This window comes from Mus caroli, chromosome 10, assembly GCF_900094665.2.
Source record: "Mus caroli chromosome 10, CAROLI_EIJ_v1.1, whole genome shotgun sequence".
NCBI classification, from domain to species: domain Eukaryota; kingdom Metazoa; phylum Chordata; class Mammalia; order Rodentia; family Muridae; genus Mus; species Mus caroli.
The window spans coordinates 103,231,601-103,249,780 of NC_034579.1; the positions used below are offsets into that span (position 1 = coordinate 103,231,601).

At 39.2% G+C, this 18,180-nt stretch overlaps 1 protein-coding gene across 2 annotated transcripts in view; it reads right to left on the reverse strand.

Annotated features, from left to right (window-relative positions):
- Nav3 (neuron navigator 3) overlaps positions 1 to 18,180 on the reverse strand; it is a 737,122-nt gene that overhangs the window by 574,716 nt on the left and 144,226 nt on the right. The window lies entirely within an intron of this gene.

Consider the following 18,180-nt stretch of genomic DNA (forward strand, 5'->3'; position numbering starts at 1 on the left):
TTGTTTCTTTGTTGTTTATCTGGGCTAACCTTGATGGTTTTGTTTCTTTGTTGTTTATCTGGGCTAACCTTGATGGTTTTGTTTCTTTGTTGTTTTGGTTCATTTGCTTGCCTTTGTTTTGTGTGACAAAAATAAGTATGGCGGAGGTAACATTTTAATATGTGCCTGGACTATAAAATGATTTACATCCTTCTGTTAGAAAGGTTCATCCTTTCCTGAACCATGTGATAGGAGCTAGTCCTCAGAATCTCAGAGAGAAATAATAAGCTAATTTGTGACTAAGGTTGGGAGTTTGCATAGCAACTAGTCACTTCAATTTTCAGGGAAATGTGTGTGTGTGTGTGTGTGTGTGTTAATATATTCCTTTCTTTTTATAGGTTGTATATTGTTTGTATTTTATTGAATGAATAAACATCACAGCTCTGGTGTTGAATAAGAGGATCCCTCTCCACTCAGAGGCTTTCTGAATTTATGTTTGTCAGGAAAAAACAAGCACTGTGCTTTCCAGTGAGCCCTAAAATGTCCTAAGAACTGATGAAGAAATCTTTGCCAAGTAAAACAAAAGGCAAATAATACAATAGCCAAAATAAACTTCTACATGTCCTCCCCATACCCTTCTGGTATCAAACTTAGACGCAGAAACATAACCCAAGAGTTTAGTAAAGCGATAAATACACAGTCTTTGCAATCAGAGGAAATCAGACCGAAATACACTCACATAATACTATCCCCAGCTACCAGTTTTGTCCTATGAAGCCAATTACTTCCCTGTGTTTCACTTCTTTGACATAAAACTATCCATATAACAGAGACAGTCCCATCTGTAGATTGTCCTTGACATAAAGAAGATTGTGACAAAAATGATTCCATAGCATTCTTAAATGGAAATCTTACTATAATCCACCCTGAAAACATTCATTCAAAGAGTACACAGGCTTCACCTAAGAAGACATCATGAATTCAAGAAATTTTGACCTTACGTAACTCTAAGTCATTGATTAAATGCAGGGAGAGATTTGTAAAGTTGTTTGTGTGAGAGGAGGTAGGTAAGGCCACAAGCTACCTGGAGCACTCTTACACACATTTCCCAGACACATCCACTTTTGCCTGTGAATGTCTAGGCTAAATCTGCAACTGCCTTTCCAGTCTGAAATTGCAATTTAGAGACATAGTTTCTATCCTACAGAAGAAAGAGACACTATGATCTATCTCATGATGACTCCAAGTCTGAGCAAAGAGAACTGACAGCTTCATTGTCAATCTCGCAGGGCCTGGAATTGACACATATGTCTAGAGCCTAAGTCATTGTCATCTTCATTCCCTGACTTCGGGGATTAGAACATGCAAATGAGGAGTACATTGGCAGGGTCAAGAAAAAAGTAGTGCGCATGTCCGGTTTGAGTAGGCGTCCCTCCCTCGTGATGAAACTCTGTGAGCTCACCCAAGCGCTTCTCTATACACAGCTCTTACCATTTATGACTCTTATCTATTTACTATGTACAATCCACAGTCAGCATAGTTCGGAACAAGAACAGATTGGCAAAGTTTTACAAGATCATTTTAATCACCTTAAGGGCAGTTAAAGCGCAAATGTCTTCAAAGAAGACCACAAGGCAAAGTGGATCATGAACCACTTAAGGGAAGGAAATAAGACGCTGTAGAAAATATTTTAGAGCAGTTTCCCAGTTGAACCCAAATTTAGCACTGGGCTAAATTTGTGTTTGTTTTGTTTCTTTGTTTTTAAAGACCCTCTTTCTCTTGAAGAAAACTCATCTGAGAGGTGGGTTTTGTGCCACTCAACTCTAGGAAGAAATATTCTAAAGATACTTACATAAGGGGGACACTCAAAGGAAAAGATAGGAAACTTTGAGGATGGCAAGAAAACACAGCACACAGAATCAACTAAGCAAGGCTCACAGGGGCTCACGGAGACTGAAGCAGCAACCGTGGAGTCTAAATGGACCTGCACCAGGCTGCCGGCATACAAGCTGTGGTTCTTTAGATTAGGGCTTTTGTTGGACTCCTAACAGTGGGAGTAGGGATGTCTCTGACTCTTTTCCCTGCTCTTGAATCCCCTTTTCCTGCTACCAGGTTGCCTCATTCAGCCTTGATATGAGAGGCTGTGCCTTGTCTTACTGCCTTTTGTTCCATTGTGTTTGGTTGATATCACCTGATATCACTGGGAGGCCTGCTCTTTTCTGAAGGGAAATGGAGGAGGAGTGGATCTGAGGGAGACAGAAGGTGCAGAGACTGGGAGGAAAGGAGGGAAGGAAGGCTGAATTATATGAGGAAAAAATAAACAACAAAAGTATGTTTGGCATGTGTTCATGATCCAAAGTGACAGGTCTCATGAAAACACACTTTCTCCATCAAGTATGTCGTGTAGTATCGGGATGCCGGCGTCTCCTCTTTATGATCATGTTTAATAGCCTTTTTTAAAAAAATCAAAATTTGAGTCAATCAGGGGCTGGGAGAAGTTCTGACTCTCACTAAGCACAAAAACCTTGAATCGGTCCTGTGAATGCTAATATTCCATATTATCATTTCTCCAGTACATACACAATGCTACCTCTTAAAGAGCCTGCCAGAGTAAATGAGCCTTAACAGCTGTGCTCAAGTGGCTCTCACAGCTGTACCACTGAAGAGAATAACTGAACCTTGTCTGTGTGGATGTAGACAACACACACAGAACAACAGCCCCCAGGTAGCACCACTGCAGTTAAAGGTCTTTTCCCTAACAATAATTAATGAAAGTATGGCACAGCTATGGAGCAAAATTCCATACAGCATTCAGTCCAACTGTTTCTAACACATCAGATCTGCATGATACTAATAAGTTATTATTTCTTCCTAAAACTGGATTTTCTCTATGAATAAAATGGGTCCAAGATCACTGTTGTGATTCAGTGGGCAGGGTGATAGAATAATGAGGAGCAAGGTCTTCAGGGTAATCAAGGCCACGACCCTCACTGGCTCTGCAACTGGCTGGATGCAGAGACTAGTGAATAGTGGTCATAAACACTTGTGAGATAGAAAGCCACCATTATACCTTCCACTCTCCCCACACTGGAATATATTCCAAAGCTGTCACTGTTTCCAATCTGTGAGATGCCTCCCTGACATGTACTCTATACTTTGACCTCTTCTCTAGAGGAACTAAATTTACCTGCAGGTGTTCAGCAAGTTTCTCACTCTTCAGGAATCAAATAGCAACAGATTCCTAAGAGACACTGGCCTTGAACAAATGATTTGGGTTCTCAGAATTCATTTGATAATACAGTAGGCTGAGGCAGCCAAGTGAATCTAGCTGATTTCGTGTCTGAATAAATGTCTGTCTGAATTTTTGTGTCCTGGCAAAATTCATACTTTGACCACCAAGTCACCTATGAGATGTCTTTGGGTTGATTAAATCATAGAACTAAAGTCTTGTGAAGGGGATCAGCACCCTTACAGAAGAGGTACCAGTTTGTTGTGCCATGTATTATCAGTTTGGAGGTTGGTCTTGCCAGACCTCACCGCCTCTGAGACTACAGCAAGGAGGTATATCTATGAATGACAAGTAGACCCCCATTAAATTCCAAACCAGGAACTTCCCAGCATCCAGATACATGACAAATAGATTTATTTTTTCCTATATGACATCTAAATGTTTTGTTACAACAGCCCCTAAAATGTAAGAATGGACTAATATTCTTGTGGAATGTAATGTAATTCAAAAGATATTGATTATCTTTGCATATTCCCACCCCAGTATGAATTCTGTCAGCACAAAGACAGCAAGCAATTCAGGCACCATCTTCTAACCATAGACTAATTTTAAAAAGAACTACAACGTGGCCAGCTAAAGCCCTCATCCCAAAATAGACCCTTAATAACTACTGATGCCATTACCACTACTGATGTCATGACCACTACTGATATCATGACCCGCCCCCACCCAAAAAATATGATAGCTTCCTCTTCTCTGTTTTCTAACAGAAGCTGGGTAAGCTCTCAGCCATGTATTTACCTGTAAAACACTAAACACCTACTCTTACTGGTTGGTTGGTGATAAATGATGCACATAAGGACTGTTTGACATTGCAACTTTTTTATTTTCTCATTTCTAGTCCAAAGATCACTACTAACTCAATGTTTCTCAGATACCAGTGGTGCAGTAAATACTTCATGAATAACGAAATAAATGGTAGGACAGTCTGCTCTAACATTTCCTGTTCCTTGTAGATACAGCTGAAGATATGTAGCAAATCAATGACTCCAAATAAGACATGCTTCATTCTAACATATACTAGACAGCTTCCATTTTTCTAGCATGAGAGACAGCAAACACCCTGTTACCCAGAGCCCCATGGTTTACAAGTTCAAGTCCCTGGTGTTGAAGAGGCTTTGCTACAAGGTCAAGTTTCTGGCATTCATTATCATTTGGTTCCGAAGCTTCTTCAACGGGCCAGTTAAGCAGACAGATGTAGGCACTGATGAAATTCAGATATGATTTCTGCCTCCAGCTGCTCGGTATTATACTGCAGGACATATACTATTCTTCAGTGAATTCCTTCCTGACAGAGTGGACCTGAATTCATACCAAATGGTCCTGCCTGGGAACATTTGATTTCAAGTGACATTAATCAATACATATTAAAGCTTCAATTTCTCTCTTTGAGAAATAAAAATTGCGTAAAATGAATGCCAGTTCTAAACAAATAATAGAAGGGGCTGACACATGTGTATGTACATATATATATTGATTTTCTTAGAGATATTTTCAACCTCACATGGGTTTATATTTTATCCAAAAAATGAATGTCAGAATACCTAACAGACAAAAAATAAAGTTTTACATAATTTTTCCACAAATAAAACCTTCTTTTTAGATATCATCAACTAGAAAAAAAAAGAGTGAATTCAGACTCACATATTTTTCCTCCATCTTTTGATATAATCAGGTTTTCTTTCAAATAAAATATTCAGTATTTCAAATTGAAAAAAAGAAAATTAATCATGAGCAAACTGCTTAGAAGAAACAGCTTTGGAGGTGATGTTTATAACAAAGAGGCTCTCCCCGAGCTAGGCCGAAAGAGAAAGGGTAAATTAAAATGTGTTCTTCTGTCTTGACTTTCTACACAGCCCCAAGAAGGCCTCCTGGCAATGCTGTCACAGCCAATCCAGTCTTAGATTCCTGAGTGCAGTCTACCAATCTCTCATTTGCTTAGCGGCTGATGAGAAGATGACAGCAGCTGTAGTTCTTAACTGTGATAGCAAGTTGTGTTTGCCTCTGGTCCTCGGTACAGCTCCTGCTGACAGGCAATGTTCTGACTTGAACTCATTTGACACATGCAAAATGAAAAAGATTGAGCTAGACCTCACAGTTATGCATTTCCATCCCCTACTGCTCAACAATCAAATGAGCAATCAGGAACCAAGAACCAAGAATGAAGTCGCATTAAACATTATCATGAGCCTCTATTTTCAAAAGAACATAGACCTGGAGAGATTTGCAAATGTTCTTATGTTCATACACCTAGTATATATTAGAAAAAATATGCCCTTAGATCTACCTTACTCTAGTATACTGTATTACTTTGCTATGATGTATCATCTTTTAAAATATATGAAATAGACCCATTTTCCCAAGTGCTGCAAACAGCAAGGGGCTGGGATATCTATCCTACTCTCATGACTTTGGGGCCATCTCTCCATTCTCCAGGTGGCAAGAGCAAATATAGAGAGAGGGTATCACCCTAGTGCCCATTATACCTTATTGCAGATGAGTATTGGGGCCAGCTCTTCCATGCCTCTGAAGACATGGCCAGCTCACCTGTGCCTCCTCCACCAGGGCCAGATCTACTGTGCTGCCCAGGCAAGATGCAGGGCCTGCTCTCCTGAGTGTTGGAGAAGCGGGGCCAGCTCACCTGCTCACACATTGACTGGTCATCACAGCGGAACTGGCTCTGTAGATGTGGGTGGGGGTGATCTGGCAGAAAGCATGAGAGCAGAGAACTAACTCTGCCTCCTGACTATGGTGGCACTGGGTGTCCTAAACAGAACAGTACTGGAGACTTTGTCCTGGTTTTATGGATAACAGAGAGTCTGAGGGCTGACCATCTCAGCTGCCACATAGGCTCAGATCCAGGACTTTAAGCTGGCCCACCCCAAAATTCTACATTATCTGTGAACTGTTGGGGTATATGAATGAGCGGGTCCTGCTGACTCAAACTTCCAGAATCTCATGACACAGGGCAACAACAGGAGAGCAGGGGCCACTGTGAGGATCTAATATGGATGGTGTCACAGAAGCCAGAGTTCTTGAACCAGACTAATGACTCATTGCAATAAACACTTGCTAATGAAGATGTGTGGACAGACAGATACATAGTAGGACACACTGTGACACACTACAGCCTTCCTAATGAGATGGGTTTTTTTTAGGCATTGTTTTGTTTTTGTTGATTTGCTAGTTTGTGGGTTATTTCTTTTACAGGAGAGGCTGCATGGGCAGAGGGTAGATACAAGGGGTTGGGGAGATGAGTGGGACCTGTTAAAAAGTTAAAGTTAAAACAAAATATGTAAAATGAGAATTCTATTTATTTATACATTGAGAGCCTCAGTTCTTACTATTTTATATTCCTAAATGTTCTATAAAATATATACATATTCTAGTCTACATGGAGAGGCTATTGTATTTTCTCACATGAAAATTACCTGCTCATCTATTATAGCTACATGCTGGCTGACATGATAGAGCTTGAGCAAGAGGTATTGATGCAAGACATGCAGAAGGGACAAGGAGGAAAAAGCAATCACAAGAATAGAATGGAAACCCGTACAAGGCACAGCATTGTGAGGTGTCTCAAGAAATAGAAGAGTGACTTGGGCACATGGATTTTCTTCAGATAGGCTGCAGGGACCCCAGAACTTTACAGGAGACAACTGGTCTAGATAGTTTTGGGTACATCTTCCATAGAGTCTTCAGTTGTAACAGCCCATGATTATAAAGCACCCCAGTGAGCTAGACAAACTACTAAAGATCAAGTTGGAAATCAGCAGCAGAGAATGTGAAATCCTCAGGAATGGCCCAATGTTCTTTTCACTTCCAGCACAGCTTCCTTATCATTGATACCTCTTCCCCTTGAGTCCAACAGAGCCCTTAAAACAAGAGGTACCATTCAAATAACCTCAGGCTAACTCAGGCATCAACAATTAATAAGCTGTAGCAACTACTTGCCGATTTCACAACCAGAAAATATCTTCCCAGAAATCTTGAAACATGGGATTTTTGGTTTACCCTTTGAGTTTCCAATTTTAGTAGAACAAATGATTAAATATTTCTCTACCATAAAAAAAGCTACGTATGGTAGCACATGAATTTAATTATTAACTCAAAGACACAGGTGGGTCAAAGCCAGGATGTCTATACAGATTCCAGGCCAGCCAGGTGATATAATAAGACCCTGTCTAAAAAATGTTTTAAGGTGAATTAATAAATAGAAACATGATGCTAAGTAAAAATTCCCTAGCCTGTCCAAGATCCAGTTGATACTGGACTGCCTGAGTGTCACACTTTCTCTTCTTGTTCGATGAGATAATATTGGTGCTGTGTAACTACCCCTATGGGAAACTGTCAAATGCTACATATCCATTTTGACTTTCCTTGGATCCAGGCCAAAAAAGTCAACCACCTACTTCCACACATGGCTTCAAGAAAATCCCCAGGACTACAGCAAACCAGGGAGAACATGCAAAGTTGGCACTGTGCTATAGCTACAGAAACATAGTTGCTAGGGAAGAGTACAGCTTTCCCATAGAGGATTTTTCACATATTCCAGCAAGTCAGAAGTAGAAATACTGAAGTTGAAATCTTCAAGGTTTACATAATTGATTCATGTGTTTTCTAAACATCTGCTTTTTATAAACTTGACTTCCTGGTCTTACATATTTAAATCCCACTCTTAATCAAGCATGACCTAAAACAGAAGCATCATATATGTATTCAATTATGCAGTTATATATTAGTGTGAAGATTGGGCCTTCATTATTTTTCAGCAAAGGTTTTTTAAAAAATATTCTTTAGGCTTTATCCCAGATGAAATTGCTCTTTTGAAGCACAGCATTGTTGTTGACCATTTATCAGGCTACTAGAAAGTTAATGATACAACTACAAGCATTGTGGGATATAAAGTCTCTTGTTTCTCTTTCAAATTTCTAGGTTGATAACACTTTATTCTTGTTATCTTAGAAATGCCATTTTGCTGATTTTAGTAACAACCTCTACTTGAACATATCCCCAATGAGATAAGTGGATATGTGTGAAAATATTTGTTCATACTACTTAAACAAATATCTTCATTGCCCCCCCAAACAAAAACAAAAGAAAAACTGAGAGCAGAGAAAGAAATCTTTTATTCCATATTCTAAGTTATGTCCTATTGGAATAATAGTACTGATAAGCTAGAAAAGGCCCAGAGTCTAATGTCCAATGAAACTTGTCCCAGACAGATTCTGTGGGGTGGCATTTTGTTTTATGCTGGAACTGCCACTAGAATAGTTTGCATTGATTACAAGTTGACTTCAGTAACTCCTGGTGAACTTGAAACACTGACACAAAATGCCATCTGCTCTGCCAAACATTCATTCTTCCTGTGCCCTTAACACAAGTACCTTCTTTTGGAATCCCCCCTGTCCCACAAAAGCTGCCATGTTAGACATCTTGTCATCAGGCATTTAATGTACATTCCATCAAGAAACATGAGCGGTGAATGCGGAAGCATCTATTGATTAGAAGCCTCTGAGTGCCAAGTACAGTATTGGAAGATACCACTGTACACATAAACAGATTAAAACAAAAAAACATTCCTTTATTTGTAGCCTACTCTTGAGAAAGCTAATTGTATGATATACAAACACTGTTTGCATGCACTCTAAATGTCATTTTCTGGTACCTCAACATTTCAGTGTATGCAACAGACTTGTATTTATGTATATTTGTATGGGAACATAAGAAACACCTGTTTTAAATAGTCAATGTGTTTTGTTAACTCCTAGGAACCATCTATAGTTAAAGTGTCTCAAAGTTAGACCAGCAGGTATCCTAACTTTATTTCTTATTGCTGTAATAAAATATTTCAAGAAGAAAAAAACTTAAGGGAGAAAGGGATTTATTTTAACTTACAAGCCTAGGTTACAGTTCATCACTTCTGGAAGAGTGAAGCAGCTGGTCACCTCCACAGTGAAGAGCACAAAGAGAGTGAATACATCCACCCTTGTGTTCAACTCACTTTTCTCCTGTTTCTATTCAGCATAGGATCAAAACCTAGGGAATGGTTCTGCCTACTGTGGTCACACCTTAATTATTGTAATCAGCCATTGGCATGTCCTCAGGTCAGCAGAATTAGACAATCTCTCATTTAAACTCTTGTCCCAGGTGATACTAGATAGTGTTAAAGCCACAAAAGCAAACACTTCAGAAAGGATGCATTATAGACCATCCCCACAAAAACCTGGAAGCCCAGAAAGATACATTTTATGTTTTTCTCTGACAGACAACTGCTCGGCTTTACAGTTGATCAGACCTGAACTATATCCAGCATGCTTCTTCTTTCAGGTGAAAGACTGAACATGTGATTGCCATCATTTTTCTCTTTAAAGCAAAATAATGATAACCACATTTAAATATTTTTGATATCTCTCTACAACTAGATATTCCAAAAACTGGCTAAATCATGCAAACTGGACATAAACCCACAAGTTTCAGCAAACTTCAGTCACAACTCTGGGATGATTATCATTATTCCCCTGAGCTTATCAATTACCAGGCATAGATAGAAAAAAATAAAGTCAATAAATAGCAAAGTGGCTATTTCTCAGGTGCAAGTATTTTGACTGAAGTTGAAAGATTATCCTTTTTGCAGACCCAATATTTGAAAAGAATAAGCCAGTAGTCTCTTAAAACACCACATATGTTGAGCAGAAATTATGTAATGTAATCTATTACAGTATTGAGCAGAAAATCATTCCCATAGCCCACAGTCATGTCTATGAGCAAGATTTATAAATATCACTTAGACATTGTGACTAGAGAGAATAATTTCACCTGGAAAACATGATTACCCATGGTAGGAACACTGATTATCAGATTTTGATAATCTTATTTATTAAGCATAATTGCTATGCAACTCTTCTTTTTACAGTGATTTCTAAAAAGAAAACAAAGCAGGAAACACCTTTTTTAAAATATTAAAAAAACAAATTCCTGCTACCTCAGTTAACGCAGTATCCTAACAATTGAGGGCCACATGGAGAGCTTTTGTATTTTGTGACTTGGCATATCACTTAAGTGACAATTTAAGTGATAAATTATCCTGATCAACTGATACCCACAGGTGTCAGAGCATATGTGAGACCTGAATGGGACAGCATCTATTCCAGTGCCATGGCAGATAATTCTATGTATCCAAAAATAGAATATTGTTTGCCTTTATTATTGTTAACAGACACTTTGTTACCACGTTTCTAAATTAGATTTTTTTAAAATGGGGGTAGGGGTTAAAACAACATAGACAGGCAAGAAAAGCTAAGGCAGACTCCCTGTGTTGAGGGCTTTTTGTCATGGAAGACTCTGTAGGAAAACAGCAAGATACAAGGGGGGGGGGTGGCATTTAGCAAACTCCTAACCTTAGGCTTCACCCAGCCCAGATGTATAAAGATGTTGTTTTCCTCTCTCTCTGCATCTTGGTGTTCTGTCTTTCTGTCATTCAGTTCTTTGTTCTTGCTATGGAATGAATTAGGCAACCCCATAGCAACTGCCATGACCCCAGTTACAATTTCATCTTAGCATACCTCCTCTCCTAGAGTCCTTGATAGCAGATAAAAATGACACACTGCTCCTCTCTAAGTACATTTGGCTTCATGCAGCCATCATTTTACCCACATAAAATGATGGGTAAGATAAATCTGTGTAAATAAATCTTATCTGTGTAATATTGTGTAGTCCAGCAAGGCACTACCTTTCAAAATACACTAAGAATCTGTGTCTATAGAAGAATTTTTTAAAAAATAACCAAGTGAATAGCCCCAAAGTTATTGCTACAATGCTACGAAATATAGTGGATGCTAATCTCTCTAGAGAAATCTTGGCAAAATCTGTAGAGAACTAGTTACATACCTTGTCTGTAGCAGATTGACTAGTGGTTTTAATACACTTGCCCCATGAGAAGTGGTACTACTAGGGGGTGTGGCTTTGTGTAATATGTCTCTTTAGAGGTGGGCTTTGAGCCTAATGCTCAGGCTCCACCCAGTGGGAAAGAGAGCCTGCTCCTGGCTGCCTTCAGATGGAGATGTAAAATTCTTGGCTCTTTCAGTACTGTGTCTGCCTGGATACTGCTGAGCTTTCTACCATGATGCTAATAGACTGGACTTCTGAAACTGTAAGCTAGGTGCAGTTAAATAATGGTTTCTCTATAAGAGTTGTTAAAGTCCTGATGTCTCTTCAGTTAAATGGAAACTCTAACTAAGACACTGACAATTGGGATCAGAGATGCTAAGAATTCCATAACATTCTTCCACTGGCCAAGGGAGAAGGCAATCAAGGTTTTCTTGTGATCCTTTAGGATAAAGATGAAGAAGAAACTGTGTAGAGTCCTAAATGAATTCTCTATTAACCTAAAATAAACCAGTATTTGAGAGCAGATCAAATGCTAGCACAATGCTACTGGAGTGACTGACAGCAGATATTCCTCCTACCTGACCTGAAGTCACACCACCAATTCTCACTCTGTCTAGAGAACTACCAGGGTTCAGTCTTCTCTGGCAATAATGCTACACTAGATCAATATTTGTTATAAATAATATTAGAGCCTGCACTCTTAAATCTCTCCTAATCAATAAATATGAAGGAAGAATCCGTCTATTGAATTACTGGCTTATGTCACACCTAGCTACCCATATTCCTTTATAAGCCATTATTTTCACACCTGCAAAGAGTCAACAGAAGAGATTGTGAAGGAGAAAACTATACTAGAATTCTGAGCCCCCTCCACAGACACACACCTTGTTACGACTTCTGACCACCACACAGCTGAATTTCTATTCCACAGCCCATGATACACACAGCATCTTTTTGTGTTATGGGAAGGGCTGTGGGCTCTTGTCATCTGCTGTCAGAGTCATGACAACATGACGGATTCGGTGGGTTGTACCTTTTAAATCTATCCAATCTCAGAATATCCCAGCATTGGTGCCTCCGGGTACACACGAATCTACCGAGTCCAACAGGATTTCCGGTGTTAAGTTCTAAATTCAGTCACACAGTACAACCATCCAACATACTTCTCCAAATCCAATCCTGTCATCCTATGTGTGACTCGGCTTCCCATCACTCAAGGGACACTTGAAGACATAAGCCTGCTGCGTGGAGTCCACCAAAGCCGCACAGAGCTTTTGCTTGAAGGCAGCCACTTTCAGCAGACTGTGTTTCTGGAGTCGTCTGTTCTTGTGGTATGTATAATCACCCACAAAGCATGGCGATTCTAATTATTCCAGAATGGATTTGTATTAGAATCAACTTCTCACTTTCGAATTCTGGGCTGCCTTTCACTCTCCTCTATAGGGTCCATGGTCCATTTGAACCTGGCCTTCTCTAGTCTCCTCTCTCTTCCCCAGGTCTAACCTGGCCTTCTGCCCCTCTACCCATTCCCTCTATACAGCTGTGTAACACACTCTTTCTGCTTTCCTCCTCCTATATGCAGGAGCCATTGTGTTATTCCACTACCGACTTGTTCATTCTACAGACAATGTCACCTCCAATCTTCCTGGAAACTCTTCACAGACCTCACAGTTTCTCTCTTGATTAACTTATGTTAATGCGTGGGCTTGTTTCATTTGTCTCCAGACAAGCCATGGAGATTTTGTATAATACAATCAATTAATAATTACAAATAGTGATTTATTTTAAAAAAAAGTTTCCTAGTCTCTGCAGCTCAAATGCATTTACAAATGGTATTAGAAAAATGAATTTAGGAAGAGGAAATGGGGCAGAGGACCTCAGCAAATCACACTTATCACCCACAGATCAGGAATGAAGTCTCGTCACTTCAAACACACAGGGGAAGGCTGTTCTGTCATCAGGACCTCTCTAAGCAGAGACACTATCTTCTTGGGGGTAAAAAGGAGTCACATAGATTTTAGACAGGCTAATAGATAGAATTAGAGAATTCCTTTTATTCTTCTCCAGAACAATTAGACATAAAAAGACCTACAGGGATAAGCCAGAAACTGAGATTGCTTTCCTGAACATTATAATCTCACCAGAAGTATCTTAAAAGCCTTTAACAAAACTGTAGCACAATTATTCCATTTAGGTTAGTGATTCATCAGGAAGTTGTGTAAGCACCTCAAGAACTAAGCAACTGTCTATGTTATAACAAATGTACTACTGCCATTTGATGGCTATAAACGTGTTTTGCTCTGGTTTTCTGTTGTGAATCTGCTTCAGCGTGGATTTAAGTCATCACAGGCGGGTTTCTGACCAAATTCAATGACAGTTCTAATTTCTCACTTCACTAACTCTATTACACTTTCATTTAAATTGAGAAATAAAGGGGACAAACCTTTGCAGCCACTAGGCTACTCTCAGTGAGGAAGGGTGCTTGCAGCTCAGCGTCCTATGACCTGAGTTGAGTCTGTGACCCTGCAAGGTGACACAAACAGGCTGCGTCATGCACATATCCATACATATGCACTTAGATACATAAATAAATAAATGTACATGTACATTTAAAAAAATATTCACAATGGGAGTAAAAGAACTCAAGGCAATTCAATAGTGCCTGGCCTATTCTGATCTAAGGTGAAGGTCTGAAGGTGGTAGAAATTCCCATGAGTTAAGTGTAGTTTCTGCAATCTAGGACAGTTGGAAGATGGAGAAACATCAGGAAGTAGGGACTCTTTAGAAGAAGTTATGTCAGTAAAGGGTAGGCTCTTGATCACCGGTTCTCAACCTTCCTAATGCTGTGACCCTTTAATACAATTGCTCACGTTCTGGTGACCTCCCCCGCCATAAAATTATTTTTATTGCTGCTTTGAAACTAATTTTACTATGGTTATGAATTGTAGTGTAAACCTCTGAAATGGAGGATATCTGGTAAACAACCCCCGTGATAGGGTCAGTTGACCCATAAAAAGGGTGTGACCCACAGGTTGAGAACCACTGCTCTAGGGATGGTGATGAAACTCTACTTGTCCCTGTGCCTCTATTTGTCCCTCCTAATGTCATTAAGTGAGCAGTTTCCTCTGCCACAGCCCATGCCATGCTGTTCTGATTTACCATAGTCCCAAAAGCAAGGAAACCAACCAACCACAGCTGAAGCCCCTGCAACTGTCAGTCAAAGAGTAATATTCTCCTGCTATATTTTTTTATCTCATCACAGCAGCAGAATGTCAAAGGCCTTTTCCATTAAAATGTAGGAATTCTTCTAATATTAGGATACCATACAAATAAATAATAAGAGGCTCAGAAACTCAATTTGATTTCTTTCTTAAAACCTGAGTACAAATTTCTTTTAAAAATCCCATGCCTGACTCTCCAGTACCTTACTCTAGCAGCACTATGGAGTTACTGAGAATTTTCAAATGTTAATACTCTAAGTTGAGGTATGTGCTGTTCTTTCATCATACTGCTAACCTTATATTAAACATTATAAAATATCAAAAATAAATTTCAATTTAATAAGTTATAGAAATATTGTGCAAAATCAGTTTCACGATTAAAGGTAATTTATTTTTTGGATGTAGCTACTGTAGAATTTAAACTTGTCTGCATGGATCTGACCTAGGCCCTCTGTGTAATAAGCTACGGTTATATAGACTGGTCTTCTTGTGGGACTTCTAACATCAGGAGTGGGGATGTCTCTGACTCTTTTGCCTGCTTTTGGGACCCCTTGCTTCTACTGAGCTCCCTCCTGCAGCCTTAATATGAGGGGAGGTGCCTATTCCTACTGCGAGTTGATATGCCATGATTGGTTGGTATCCCTGGAAGGCCTGCCCTTTTCTGATGGGAAACGGAGAAGGAGTGGGAGGGAGTGGAAACTGAGAGGAAAGGAGGGAGGGAAAACTGTGGTCAGGATGTAATATATGAGAGAAGAATAAGTAAAAATAAATAAATAAATTTATAAATAAATAAATAAATTTAAACATGTCTGTGTGGACCGTGATATATTTCAGTCAGAGATTGGTGCTCGAGACATTGCAAATGAAACTGAAAGATCATCTAAGCTTGAGAAACATGTGGGTAACCAGAGACAGAGAGGCTAGTGGGAACAACAGTGTGGTAGCATGTGGAAAACCACTCATAAGCATGAGTGCCCACTTGTGTACTGAACAAGGATGACATCAGTGGACATGCCAAAGGTGGATGGGAAAAGCCCACGAGGCCTCAAACATACACTAAGAACTACAGGCAAAAATGAAAAGCTGGGACTGGTGGAAGGGCTCTCCCAAGTAAAGGGCACACTAATGGATTGTCCTTGGCCAAATGATGAGTCCTGAAAACACACATGCAAGCAATTTATATGGATTGAGAAGAGTATATTCAGGAGTGTGTGTGTGTGTGTGTGTGCATGTATATGCAATAACAATTAGTGAAAACAAGAGGTCATAGATTTGAAGGAAAACAGACAGGTTTAGAGGGGAGAAATGGAAGGAAAATGTAGTTATATACAATCTCAAAAATAAAAATAAAAGAGCCCTATAATGTCCTATAAAACAACATAATTACAGTTGACAAGATTTGACTGAATATTTCAAAGTAACAACCTGAGGCACAGGTATGCATATTAACCCGATTTAATTATTACATATTGTATGGGTGCATTAAAATTGATGTTCTTTTCCATAAACATGTATAATTAGGATGTGTCAATTAAAATACATTTTAAATATTTAATTATTCATCATATATCTATCTCTTAGTAGAATGTGGCAATCACTTTCCTAAAGAAAGCAATTAACACTGTACTCACAATGTGTTCGATGTAGGGACACAAAGACGGCAATCATTCTCCACATGCCTTCCTCCTTGATTACTACTTTGAACAATGCTGGTTATCTTTGTATCTGTTTATTATTAAAACTCTTCCTGTCACTGCCAAAAATACCTGATTGATAGAAATACTTGGCAGAAAACGATTACCATGGTTCCAGTCTGGTTGGCTCCATCACTTCTAGGACTATGGGACAGAAGAGTATCATGACTGCAGAACTCTGTGGCAGGAGCCACCTACTGGCGAGAATATAGGAACTAGAGAAAGAAAGACAGAAACCCTCAAAGTCCCATGCCATGCCATGTGACCTGTACTTCCTCCAGCCAAGTCTCATGCCCTAAAGTTATCAGAAACTTCCAAAATAGGGGCACACATTGAGAACCTGTCTCCCAACATCGGAGGAGCTTATCCGGGCTATTTCACACAAATCAGTCATCTTTATATCTTCCATAACTGTCTACTTCTAATCTTATTTACCCGCAGTCCCTATCACTGCTGTTCACTATTATGGGCTAGAATACCCCTTCCCCGAAGACACTTTGTGCTCTAGCTTATAGGTCTTAGTGTTGGCTTATATTCTTGTTTATTTTGCTTTTAAGAAAAAAAATTATTTGTGTTATTGCACAATGGCCTCAGTCAAGATGGAAATCCTGGTGACTTCCGGCACCATCTTTTCTGAAGAAGGTCACAGCATGTCCTTACACAAAACACTCAAACATATGACAGATTTAAAGGGATGAATACACCCAAGGTATTTAATTATGAAATTAATCAATCAACTAATTAATTAATCAATCAATCAATCAATTAATTTAAGAAATGGGGCATCACCACAGCTTATAAACATGTGTGAAAAACTTCAGACAAAATGCCACCCAAGGATTCTACCTTAAACATCACCAGCCAAGGGACACAGAGACAAGACCCTGTCTACATGTTTCCAAAGAAATGTAATGGACCTGAAAACTACTGCTAAGGAATGAATGCAGGTCACAAAGGAAAGGTTCATCATCCTCTCAAAACTGAAACAGACATCCTGGAAATGTTGAGAGCATATAAATGCAATGCACCTTCTATATTAACCTTGCTTTGTTTGGTAAGGTTAGGAAAAGACCTGGATAACAGCAGTATCTGGTTTTGTTTCTGTGTGGCAAGGCTGTCAATATAGCTACAGTGTTTCAATACAGCTATAGTATTTCAATACAGCTATAGTGTTTTAATTTAGCTACAGTGTTTCAATATAGCTACAATGTTTCAATACAGCTACAATGTTTCCCAGTATCTGTATTTCTTCTCCTTTCCTGTGGAAGTGCCCGTTTCTATGACTTTTGTGTATCAACTCAAATTAAAGTACAGCATTAACTATTTCTAGTTTATAAAATCACTGAATCAGAGAACTCTGTATAACTAATGTCAATTTCTTATAGGTACATGCTAGGAAACTTTTCAACAACAACAACAAGAAAAAAGTTTCAGAGCACCGTATTACATGTTCCTGTATGCGAACATACAGTATTCTTTCTTTGTTTTTATATGTAAAAATATACATAAGACATTCACTATGCTATATGCAAATTAAATCAACAATAGTAATATCACAATGATTTCTGTTCCATTCATGTTATGTGAGAGAGAACATGCACACGTGTACAAGTTTAACTTAAATAGTTTTTGTTTTCTTATGATACTAGCTCACCTTCCATCATGTGATCTCAGGGTTTGAACTCAAGTCATCAGGTTTGGTAGGAAAAACCTTTGCTCAGTGAGTCAGATCCCTCAAATGACTTCCTTTTTTTTATGTATTTTCCTCATCTACATTTCCAATGCTATCCCAAAAGTCCCCCATACCCCCACCCCCCACTTCCCTACCCACCTATTCCCATTCTTTTGGCCCTGGCATTCCCCTGTATTGGGGCATATAAAGTTTGCAAGTCCAATGGGCCTCTCTTTCCAGTGATGNCCGACTAGGCCATCTTTCNATACATATGCAGCTAGANACAAGAGCTCCGGGGTNCTGGTTAGTTCATNNTGTTGTTCCAACTATAGGGTTGCAGATCCCTTTAGCTCCTTGGGTACTTTCTCTAGCTTCTCCATTGGGAGCCCTGTGATACATCCACTAGCTGACTGTGAACATCCACTCCTGTGTTTG